General features: G+C 42.3%; 1 long non-coding RNA gene across 1 annotated transcript; it reads left to right on the top strand.

Moving 5' to 3' along the window:
• The first annotated feature begins 1509 nt into the window (after positions 1–1509).
• Positions 1510–7715, top strand: LOC137472653 (uncharacterized). The gene is made up of 2 exons (XR_010998337.1): positions 1510–1624; positions 7670–7715. It is a non-coding gene; the product is annotated as an uncharacterized lncRNA (long non-coding RNA).
• Positions 7716–10787: the final 3072 nt, after the last annotated feature.

The following is a 10787-nucleotide window of genomic DNA, read 5'->3' as shown; positions in this document are numbered from 1 at the left end:
TCCCTCATGTCCTAGGTGTGTTAAATCAGGAAGTCTCAGCACTGCTGTCATCTGATCTGTGCTTCCTGGCTTTCCACCATCTGAGAAACCGTTTCCTGGACAAAGTGCTTTCTGGAACAAGCCTCCTGTGCTTTGTGGGATAAAGATGAGGAGCAGCAGCCCAGAGCTGTTATGCTAAGTCAACTTGAAATGACAGCTGCTGTTAATAACCAATAGAACTCATTTAAACCAAGTCCACTGGTGTTTGTATGAAGTGAATTCCTGCTTGCTCACTGGTTATTTAATTGATGTACAGACGGTCAAGCAGACAACAACAGCACTGACTGGAGAGACACTATAAATCCAGCTGACTTCCCCCATTTTGAATTCTCCAGAGTCTGCTGACAACATTGTTGAGATTCTTTTCCCCTCCAGTGAATAAGAAATGCTGAGTAAAAGGATGTTACATAAATTGGCTGACATTTGGAGTGGACTAGCTAATTCTCATTGCCTCGTGTGTGGTAGCTGTGTGTGTATGTGCACATGTGCCTGGTATTGTCAATGAGCTCCCTGTCCACTCCACTCTGCTCCCAGCAGGCTGCTGGGAGGCTGAATTTTGGGAGTTACATAAGAGACAGTCTAGGAAAACATCCCAACCATTTGGAATTTACCCTCAGCACTAACCTCTTTCCTCCATTGTGTCATGCACTTAAAAAAAATATTTTTTGTTTAGTGGCATGACAGGGATGGTGTCTCATCTGAAAAAATGAGGTCTGTCATGGGGAGGGAGTTGGGTGTACCAAAATTGACTTTTGCTCACTTCTGCTTTCCATGGGCTGTGGCTGCAGTCCCTGGAGTCCAAAATCTCTCCTTTCTGTAACAGCTGGGAGTTGAAGATCAACAAGGGCAATCATGCAACAAAGGGAGATAAAAATGAGCTGTTAGGGCTGTATCTTCACCCTACTGGCCGCTGCTTCCTGGGAAGGGGCTAGCAGCAGGTGCTGTGTCTACAAACATTTCTGACAAATAATTTCCCCTGAAAAGTAACAAAAAGTACTGTTGTGAGATTACACTTCATGGCCAGAGAAGTTTGGGTTATTCCTAGTTTGAATAAATTGATGTGAAAATCATAAAACCCATTCCAGTTGAAGTGCATTTCACCAGGAACATCACTTGTTTGCTGTGTGTAACCCTCCTCTGAGCTGTGCTCATTCTCAATGCAGCTTCATATTCCTGCAAATATGTGAGGAATTTTATCCAACAAGTTTTGGTTGGCCTGTCTTTTAACACCAGAAGCACACTCCAGTACATTTTTCTTATACTCCTTTGGAACAGTGCAGTGTTACTTTTTTACATGTGATTTTTCTCTTGTGGCCTAGAACCTTAATCCTGATTCCACTCAAGTTTCATAGCAAAGATCTTAGTAATATTTGTGTTTTCTTTTAAAAGTAGTTGGGATCAGACCTCTAGGCCCTGTCTCTGCTTTGTAATGTTCTGCTTTGAATTTCTTAAACATTCTTCTCTTTCGAAGGTTGAAATGGATGGGAGTTCAGCTCCATACAGCAGAGCAGGAATTACAGCTGAATTCCTCCCAGTACCACTGCTTTTCGTATGCCAAAATAAATAGATTGGATTCAGACAGGAGGTAAGCAAATGCAACTCATTTGTACCACATCTGGATTCTGGCCAGTTCCATCCAGTCTCCTATGATAATTGCATACAGTTTGTTCCAGTCTCTTCATCCCATTGCTTACAATGCTTATGATTTGCCTTTCTTGCATGTAACCATCCTGGGAAAAAAGACTTATGTCTGAGAGGTAATGTAATTGTGTTTTCAATTATCCTCTGTGGGAGTAATCCAAACATCATAATATGAACTAATTTCTTTTTTTGAAGACGATACACAAAGCTTCTGTAAAGAAACTGAAATAAGAATAAAGGCTATTCAGTGCTGGTCGATTTTGTATCTGAGTGGAAGACCAAAGGTACCCCACTTCACTCCTCCTAACAACCAAACCTGTTCACCTCTGTTGGCTCCTAATACAGGATATAGCAATACACTAACTGCAGCTTTTTTCCTTGGAATTTGGTGTTGTGTCTTGGGCATGTGGTAGCAAAAAAGCATCTGTCTACCCCCTCATAATTTTCAGGGGCCTCTTTTCCTTCCTCTTTTCAGAAAAATTACTTCCATCTGCTAAGTACAGTTGTTTAAAAAAAAAGTTGGATAAAGTTAAAAATTATGCTTTTTACCTCATCATTATTTTCTGTCACATCTTTACTCCATTGTCCTTACTGCATGTCCTAGACACAAGCAGTTTCACACATGTGATGCATGGAGCCAGGACTTCTAGTGAGTGCTGGCTGGGAACTCAAATGTCTTAAAAACAATGGCTGCCATCATCACTTCAAAGAGTCCAATAGATTTTGAAGGGATTTGGATCGAGGCCTGAACTGACTCCAGAGTGCCGAGATGCTTTATTGGTGCTTAATTTGGAGAGCATGGGAGATGTCTGGGAATCAACCACTGGAAATGGCAAGCAACATAGGGATACCCTAAACCATTAATTTCTCTAGAAGCTTGTGCTTGGGATATTGAAGGTGAGAGTGTAATGAAGAACGACAGAAAAGGTTTGTCATCAAGTTAACAACTCCAGTGACAAGAATTTAATTGTAGTCATCCCCTAAGCTTGAAAAAAGTTTCAAACAGAGCTCCCAAATAGGTCCAGTTGACTCCTGAAACATTAATTGTGTGTGTCTGGCAATTGAGTGGCACTGGCCAGGCTGCACTAAATGTGGAATCAGGTTGGTTCAGAATAGTTGGTTCTGAACTAATTGTTTAATAAAATCACAGATTTATTAGATGATTAACCTAACTTTTTTATTTGTTATAGGCTCTGGAGAAAACATGCACTGGCAGTAACTCATTCCTTATATTGCCTTTGCCACTTCTTCCTGCTCTCCTGCCCTGAGCTCCTGAGTTTTGCTATGATATTTATAACTGTCTCATCTCTTTGCCTTTATAGAGCATGGAATCTTCTAGAAACCAGAGAAGAGCACACAATATAGATGGAGAAAAGCAGGAAAGGGATTGGCTCTAGTGCATACAGAAAAAAAACCCAAACATAAGGAAAGGCTTTTTTTTTTTTTTTTACTTCCCTAAGTAAATTCTTTGGGCTGTACTCAGGTTGTACTCAGCCTCTTCCCCTTCAGAATTTCTGAAACTTTGGTTTTCTAAAGATCACAGTTCTCTGCTGCTCCATTCTGTTCTCCATTCCACAGCCACAGCTGGGAAAGGTATTTATTCTCATGCATGTCTCTGTGGTGAAACTGGCCACTAGGAAAAAACCCAGTGTTCCATAAAAATAACTCTGCTCAATAATAAATTTGTGCATGAGGTCATATTCTTAACCTGAAAATAAATAGCTAAATAGTTAAAAAAAAAAGGTCCAAAAAAGCAGCAAGCAGTTTATAAGGAAGAGAGCCATACTTCAGCAGCTGGTGAACTAATGATGCCTTATGGGCTACTTGATACCTTTGTAAGAAGGAAGTTGAAACAAATAATTGTCCTTGAAAGTCACCTCTACAAATACCCTTAATAAAAATGAAGTAGTTGGCATGACACTGGTGTCACTTTACATTGTCTGTGGTGATGGGGTTGTGACAAGAGACCTGTTAGTGAAAATTACAGGAATTGTTCAGCATGAGTTGAAGTCATTTGATGCAGGGCCATAAAGGCTCTTGTACAGTTTTCTTGGGAATGCACAAGTGTTGTAGGTAAAAAGCTTTCAATACCTTCATATGATATCTGTGTGCACTAAAAATACCATCTGGAGGTGGCTGCCAAAGAAGTCAGTGAGAGGTGCTATTTGAAGGGTGTGAGTAAAAAGTAATGTTACTGTAACTTCCTACCAAGTAGGTGAGGTAGTCTAGGGCTATATCCTGTGCACATCCTGTTCTTCCTTCCACACTCTGCATGGGGATTGATATCTGTGCCAACTGTGCAGCCAGCCTTTCCCTTGGCATGGTGTCCCCAGCTCTCCTGCTTTGAGGGATAGCAGCTTCAGGTACAGCAGCTACAGGTACAGCAGCTACAGCATCATGGTAGCTTCAGGGAGGCCAGGGAAGACATTGGGAAATAAAAACCTTAAAGGAATGTTAACCTTAAAATCACTCTCCTCTTGCCTGTCTTCAAATCATTCCAGAGCAATTTTTTTTTACATCAGTAAAACCAAGGAAGGATGTTGGCTCTGAACTGTACAAGCGCTACTTAGTACAAGCACGGCTTGGCCAGCAGCGCCTGCTCCATGGCCTGCCTTGGCAGCACCCTCCCAGCCACGTGTGGACACCCAGGGAGCTGCTGCAGGAGCTGAGCCCCAGGAGCCAGGCTCTGGCAGGCTGCAGCCGCCCCGGGATCCCAGCCCCCGGCACAGCCCCACACGCGCGGCTGCTGTTTGCTCCCAGGTGTGACGGAAGACACGGTGCTCCCTGCAGGCCCACACAGCTGGGCTGATGACTAACCCTGGCTGTGCACCCACACACTGATGTCAGGAGAGCAGACAATAGCTCAGAGTGACTCTCCTTGTCTCTGTGTGCACGTCAGCCACAACAGTGGCAAACCCAACAATGGGCAAGGAAGCAATCAAAGGAAAACCCAACTTCAGACTAGGAGCAACTGATGTAAAATGGGATGTGTAACTCCCATTTCCAGTGAAAGGAATCATCGATATTAGCTCGGTCATTTTAAAACAAGTGAATCATTAGATGACAAAGCCCATAAATTGATTCATAAACAGCTGTCGTCTTAATATGAAAACTCCGAGATTAATCTGTCTGAAAAATTGCAATTCAATTGCGAATGGAAATAACAGCTAAAATCCAGCATTCATCTTGGCCAGGATGAATTTTACAAAATAAACTTCAGAGTACACTTCTGAGTTCTAGCCATCCTTGCATGTATAATATGTGTGTGCAAACAGATGCACTAAAAATGCTGTCTGGATACCTGGATTTCAGTTAATTCATTAGTATCATTAATTGCAATTACTTTGATGTGCTGGTCTTTGAGGCGAAGGCTTCTCTCATAGTTTGCTTGTTGAGTTTTTTGTTGTTTTTCCAAGGTACTTGTTGGCTGTGGTGCAATGACTCAAGGCGTGCGATTAGTCAGAATGAGCCCTCAATACTTATGGCAATAAAATTTGGCACATATATTTTTGCTATTTTTCCCTGCAGTGAAGCACTCCTAGATGAGGTATGGGTTTGGGACTGGTTGCACTTGCTGAGGTAATCAGTGCCATGGTACCTTCTTTGAAGAAGACTGAAGAGGTTTGCAACTTGAGTTTTGTGGTAGGCAGGTGATGGGCAGTCTGATGGGACTCAGGGAGACTGCCACCCTGCTGGGGAGTGGAATGGGGAGCTGGGAACCACCATGAAATGGGGAAGTCCTAGGGGAAAGGAAAACGAAGGAGCCTATGGAAAAAAATAAGCTATAGGGTTATGAGGATTGGCTGAGGAAGGAGAACATGGGCTTTGAATTTCAAGAAAGGAAGCAGGGATTAAGAAGCATTGGGGAAAGGAAACACAGCTCTGGAGCACGTGGCTAGGAGCCATAGTGAGATACAAAGGAAAAGTAGTCCAGAGGACAGAGCTTGGCATGAGGAGCTGGGGAAAGATTTAGAAACAGGCCAGGAGCCTGTGCCTGACAGCAGGGGAAGGGAAAAGAACAGGGTGGGGACAAAGGATGAGGAGAGGAGACTAGACAGGCTGGGGGTGGAGGGTGGGGCAGCCAAGAGAAAGGAGGATGAGTCTGTGCCTATTTCAGTGTCCTCCTGGTTCTCACTCCTGGGTCTGGCATTACTCAGCCTTTCCCTTCATCTCCTGTCAGAAGACACTGTCATCCCCTGATAACGTGCACACATGGACTCTTACACAGCAGACAACCTGCCACAGGGGACAACCTTTCACTGTTTGGGACACAGAGTCACTGTGGCCTGTGGCAAAGCCAGTGGGCCCAGCTTTATCTCAAGTGTCAGCTGACAGCCCCCACAGGGGACGAATAGGAATTTGTGAGTGTTAGATCAACAACATGAACGGCCCACAAAGGTTTCAGAGCAAACATTCTCACTTGTAATGACACCCTAACTCTTGCCTTTCGCTCTTAAGTCCCTGTTGCTTGGAGTTTGCGCCTTCAGCATTCTTTTTAAGGTACAGCTGTTTTTTCCCCAGAAAAGTCGTCCCAAATGCCATGTGAAGTATGTGATGGCTGGAATTCATGTCAGGATGAGTTCAGCAGTTAAACAAGGCAGAGATCAGTAGCTGGCCACAATTAATGTCAGAGTGAACTTCCTCTTTAGCATTTGCTGGGGGCACTTGGAGCAGGTAATGCAGCTTTTAGAGAGAAAATCAATCAAGACTGCACTTGATAAAAGTAATGAGGATATAACAATGTGGCTTACGCAGGCATTCATTCTCTATTTTTTCCTGAGGAGGAAAAGGGTATAAATTAAATAGTGATTCTTATGTAATGAGTATTGCTTTTGCATAAAAGGAGACAAAACACTGAGCAATTTAACCTCCCTTGGAAGTTAATGATTGCAGGTCAGCTTTGAGATAATAGCCTGGGCAGTGTTGGGAAAGTCATTTTCTGGCAGATGTGGACAGATTCCATTTTGGCATGTGGACAGTGGATTACAGTCCTTTAACCACCATGAAGAGCTGTGCTAAGCTCTGGTCCCTCCAAGAAACAAACAAGATTTCACAAGAGCCAGCTGGCTTCAGTTGCACTTACAGTACTTGTAACTTCAGATATCGTGGGAGATGCAGTCATGGTGAACTTAAAGACATATAGGGATGGTTTCCTAGCTGAGAAAGGGGGGGATTGCAGAACGTGTTTGTCCCAAGCTGGTCACTATATGGATGGATGCATTGGGGTGTGGTGGAGCAATAACTACATCCACCCCGGCACTGAGCACTGCCTCAGGCTCATTTGGGAGAGTTCTCCCTCCCTAGAAATAAAAGCTAATGCAGCACAAGGGACCACATAATGTCTTTGCACTTCCAAAGGCATTCCAGGGCTTGTCTCTCCTTTCTCAGATGCTGCTGTGCCGATACCCTGTACAGGGAGCTGTCTTTGCAAGGGCTTAACGTGTTCACTGTGCCACTGGAACTCTCTTTGTGTTCTGCATGTGATGCTTGGTCTGTGACCTGCTGCTGCAGGGTGTTACACTCTGGGGAACCCTTCAGTGGGGCCTAGGTTTGGGGATCCATGGAAACAGTCCTGAAACAAAAGGAAAACAAACGGGAGAGTTGTGACATTCCTTCTGGAATACTATCAACACAGATTGTTTCCAAGAGAGAGGGGTTTGGGGTTGTTTCTTTATTCTCGCTGTTTTCTACCTGCCAGCTAATACATCCTACAGAAATGACGCAGAACAAGATTTTGGTTGTGCAAGTGGTAGAAATTAAATTCATGATGTAATAAATTTTTTTTTTTCTTTGTAATGTCTGGCTGATCTCATCTCTCCTTGCCCGTCAGTGTGACATGATGAAAGCTGCATGATGTGGTAACTGCTGCTCCTTGGGAATAGTCTGTCTTAGCTGTATACCTCCATGAAGTTACTTTGGCATTGTACTATAACATACCAGGGAATGGAAAGAGCATTTTCCTCACTTCCACCTATATTTCTATTTCCAGCTGCAGTCCTGTGAATAATGTAACATTCTCCAGAATTAGCCCATGTGGAAGTGATTAATTCTATGACTTGTATAAGAATCTAATTTAAAAGAGGATAAAGACAAATCTATAACAAAATTTCCACTATTTCATGAGCACTTGCTAGGAGAGACAGTGAAAGAGACATTTTTGACTTGCAAGGGTTTTGTAGTTGATGTGGAAATTTTAGAGTTAAAATTATTGCAGGCAGACTTGTTGCAAGCAGCCCTCCCTGCTTGAGCAGGGGTTGGACCACATGTGCAGAGGTGCTTTCCAACCTTAACTATTCCGTGTTTATGTGAAGATCCACTTCCTAACAATTTGTGTGTGCTCTGCTCAAAGGGGATAATGGGTTTATGAAATGACAACAACCACACAGGCAGGCACTGGCTATATCTACCCCACAAACACTGATTTTCCCCCCAAACACTGAGAAAACACTCCCTCTAATCTCTGAACATGTGTTCAAGCACTTCCAGTGCAAAAGCAGTTGCTTTGCCCTGTAGCAATACAACAAAATGTGTCTTGAGTCCTGAGCAGTGGCCAAGTTACTTTGAGACACTTTTTGCCACCCTTCCAATGACATGGGATCAGGAGATATAAATAATTAAATCATGATCTTATGGTTGCAATGCAATGCTATGAGAAAGAGATGTGATTTTATGAATGTTCCCATTAAGGAATCTCTCAACAAGTCTGAATTTCTTTGAAAACTAATATTAACTGAAATTGTTTGAGTTCATGATGTTTGATTGCAGAATATTTTTGAATATTTTTTTAAATGTATATCATCAGTCTTTATACTGACATTGTTTATTTTCTTAGCCTGGAGTAATTTTGCAAATTTGGATGTATTGCTTTATGTGATGTGGATACAGAGAGAGAGAGAGGGTGTATACATGTGTTTGTATGTACATTAGAGAGAAGGAGAGGGGTGATTTTGCTAATTCTAAACTCTAACCCCCATAAATATTTGTACTTTAGACATTATTTCTCATTTCTCATCAGCTGCAGTCACTACTCCATCTCTTAGACTTGCAACAGCTGCCAGTGCTTCTAGACAGTTCAGATGTTTTTCCAAGTGCATTTATTCTGGACTACAGAAAATTTGATTTACTTCCAATTTAGACCTCATTGGATTGTTCGTTCTCTTATCTTCAGCCATGCTGGGCTGTTGTGTTTCCAACATTCATAAAGACAGCCCAAAATAAAGTTTTGGCCATCTGTGGCATTCTCAGATGGAGCATATATTGAGAAAATTTTATTTAGAAAGACACAAACAAGTGTCCACTGGTGCATTAGAGGAATAAAGTACTCCTTTGAACTGGAATGGAGACTGTAAGATGTTTGTAATAGGGAGGAGATTATTTTTTCTATTGTTGATGTAATGTCTTTTTACTATTTGCACCAGAAAAAGAAAAAAAAAATGAGGAGGGAAGAAATAAGCTTTTGTTTACAAAAAATATTGATGAAGGGTCTTGAAGTCTTCAGAAAGGTAAATGAAAAGCTGAACTTCTGTTAGAGGTGTTTATAAAAGAGTGACCACGCAAGTAGACTTTCCCAGGCACTTAATATCCATATATACTCCAAGCAGAGTAACTTTACCTCAAAACCGCACCTACAAAAGTAGGTGGACAAAAACTGAAGCTGCTTTCTATAGTAATCAGTATTTAGAAGGGAAATTCAGTTATAGCCAGATTTGTGGCTGTTTGTTTCCATCATACAAGGCAGGAATCTTCCTCCCAAATTTAAACTCAAGCAGTTAATGTACTTCAAGTATTTTACATTTCCTGTGACAGGTGAGTGTGAGAATTTGTGGGAGACCTTTGGTGTCAACATGTGCTGGAGAAAGGAGATGGATGATTTTTTCCGCTGTTAGCTAAGCGCTAGACAACACAGGAACAGCTTCAGGAGGGATAACAGCTTATCCATCTCTTTTTGGCTAATTGCTTCTTGGATATGCACCAAAGAGAGGGATTGGGAAGCCAAGAGCCCCAGGGAGTGGAGAAGCTCTGTGGTGGAGTGGAGGCCTGGGCTGATGTTCCATTTCCAACAGCTGGAAGTGTTCCCTGCCACCATAGTGACACAAACCACCCACTGAGGTGTCCTCATAGTGGGAAGATGGATGAGCCTGAGTATTCCTGGGTGTCCTTGCTTTCCTGTAGTTGTAATTACTTTTCAAAAGTGAGGGGCTTTTGTTTGTTTGTTTGATTTTAATTCTATAGTAAGTGCTTTTCAAACACTACTTTCATTATTCCAGTGTGAGCAAACTGGAGATGTCATTCTCATAAACTATCAAGGACATATGGCTGAAACCCCTTGAAAAGCAGCTTCAGTGAGAGGGGATTGACATTTCCTGAGCTCGTCATATGGCAGGATTTATAGCAGTAACTGATGGAAAGCTGGGAAAGTTGTTGCCCCTTGGATCAAAAACCAAAAACTGATGGATGGACCTGATGGAGTTTCTTACTCTTAATTTAAAATATCGCAAAGATTACTCTTGGATTTTTCAGGGTTTTCCTGTAACCATACTAACAATATAATTTAGGTTTGAATTGTGTTTACTTTGGAGTTTTTCCCCAGATGTTCTTGCTGAGAGTCTCTAGAAATTTAAGAATTATATATCGAATAAATGAGATGATTGGATGAGCAGATGAGTGCCTTGTGTTTATTATGACCTCTGTGTGACAGCAGCACTGAATAAAACAGCTTTTTCTCTGTAAGAGGTAAGGCATTCCTGTGAGGAACAGGGAATTGGACTCAGATGATCCCCCTTCCAGCTTGAGATGTTCTCTGATTCCATTAACAATTGTAGCTGGTTACAGAACAGTGCAGGACAAACAGAGAATGGCAGCAGTTCAGATAAATGGAACAGGTTAGAGAAAAGGTCTCTAAGAGGAACTTTTGAAGTAGCAGGAAAGTAGGCTCCAAGGCATTGTAACATGGAGTGTCTTACTCAGGTCAAAAGAAGACTTGTGAAGGGGTTGGATAATTGATGGTCTGGGTGGAGGGGAAGCAGCCATATGGGTGTGATTGTGTGGAAGATCTGAGCTGAGGAAGGGTGGTGGAAGAGGCCACAAGAAAGGAAAATGCTACTGCC

This window comes from Anomalospiza imberbis, chromosome 4 (genome assembly GCF_031753505.1).
Source record: "Anomalospiza imberbis isolate Cuckoo-Finch-1a 21T00152 chromosome 4, ASM3175350v1, whole genome shotgun sequence".
Classification (NCBI taxonomy): Eukaryota; Metazoa; Chordata; class Aves; order Passeriformes; family Viduidae; genus Anomalospiza; species Anomalospiza imberbis.
This window is presented reverse-complemented; position numbering and strand designations above follow the sequence as displayed.